At 30.4% G+C, this 1,452-nt stretch overlaps 1 protein-coding gene and 1 pseudogene across 2 annotated transcripts in view; one reads left to right on the top strand and one right to left on the bottom strand.

Annotated features, from left to right (window-relative positions):
- LOC107621122 (protein transport protein SEC13 homolog B) overlaps positions 1–1,452 on the bottom strand; it is a 22,383-nt gene that overhangs the window by 18,531 nt on the left and 2,400 nt on the right. The window lies entirely within an intron of this gene.
- The window catches only part of LOC107621212, a 6,908-nt pseudogene that overhangs the window by 4,404 nt on the left and 1,052 nt on the right, over positions 1–1,452 (top strand).

The raw sequence follows: 1,452 nt of genomic DNA, 5'->3' as shown, positions 1-1,452 counted from the left end.
AGATGAAAGAAGCATTCCTGGGAATACAATTGCTGTTCAAGCAGACATGCCATTTAGTGGTCTATCAAGTTTTGGTTCAGCTTTTTTGTCAAAATTTGAGTGCTCTCAAATGCCTCATCCTGTAAGTATAATAATTAATAATAATGAGATTATTTAATTTCTTGGTACAATTTGAAAGCAACTAATTAATTATTATTATTTTGATTATGCAATAAAGCTACTAGAAGAAATTACATTTGTAGATAGCCCTGGAGTTCTATCCGGAGAAAAACAAAGAACACAAAGAGCATATGATTTTACTGGAGTAACATCATGGTTTGCTGCTAAATGTGATTTAATACTGCTTCTATTTGATCCTCATAAGCTTGATGTTAGTGATGAATTCAAGCGTGTCATATCATCCCTACGTGGTCATGATGACAAGACTCGAGTCGTTCTAAATAAGGCACACCAAGTTGATACTCAACAAGTAAATTAAAACAACTTCTTTTATTTAATATTCATTAATTGTTACAGTAATTAATAAATATTAAATAAAACAAATTCTAACTGATTTTAGCTAAAAAATTTTTGCTATCAACCCACCATTTTTGATATGGATATAACTCAAATCTAACGTGTATATTTGCATTACCATGTATGTGTTGTAGTTAATGAGGATTTATGGAGCATTAATGTGGTCACTTGGGAAGGTTCTAAATACTCCGGAGGTTATGCGTGTCTATATTGGGTACCATCATGTCTTCCATCTTATCCATTTGTATCTTTATTCGTATTGAAAATATTTGGTAATAAAAAAATTAATTTATTTTTGTAGCTCCTTCAATGACAAGCCAATAGATTATGCAGACAATGGTCCTCTTGGTGGTGAACTCTTTGAGAAGGAACAAGATGACCTTCTTTTAGATCTAAAAGATATACCAAGAAAAGCTTGTGATAGAAAAGTGAGTTTTTTTTATATTTTGCCTAAAATTTAATTTTTGAGAGAAGTATAAAAGGTAGCGTTTGTTTTGAGTTATTAAGACAGAGACTGGGAGACTGAGACTCAGTATCATGTTTGTTTATATTCCTAAAATTTCAGTATTTCAGTACTTCCAAAAAATAGAGACACAGGAGACTACAATTTTTAGAGATGGAGACTGAAACTTTAATAACATTTTATACTTAAAATACCCTTATTTCAATCAATTAATTCTAATTTTACCTTTTGTGCAAATTAAATTAGAGTTTTATTCTCGTTTTAGTTTCTGTCTCCCACTTTGTACCAAACAGAATACTGAGATTTATTTCAATCTCTGTCTCTCAGTTTCAGTCTTTCCGTCTCTATCTCTCCACCAGACGCTACCAAAAGGAATTAATTTCAATATATATATATATGTTTAAATTAAATGGTGAACTATAATATGAACTAGTTTATAATTCATCCTATTAATTTGAGAGTGCTTTTACGCA

This window comes from Arachis ipaensis, chromosome B01 (genome assembly GCF_000816755.2).
Source record: "Arachis ipaensis cultivar K30076 chromosome B01, Araip1.1, whole genome shotgun sequence".
Classification (NCBI taxonomy): domain Eukaryota; kingdom Viridiplantae; phylum Streptophyta; class Magnoliopsida; order Fabales; family Fabaceae; genus Arachis; species Arachis ipaensis.
This window is presented reverse-complemented; position numbering and strand designations above follow the sequence as displayed.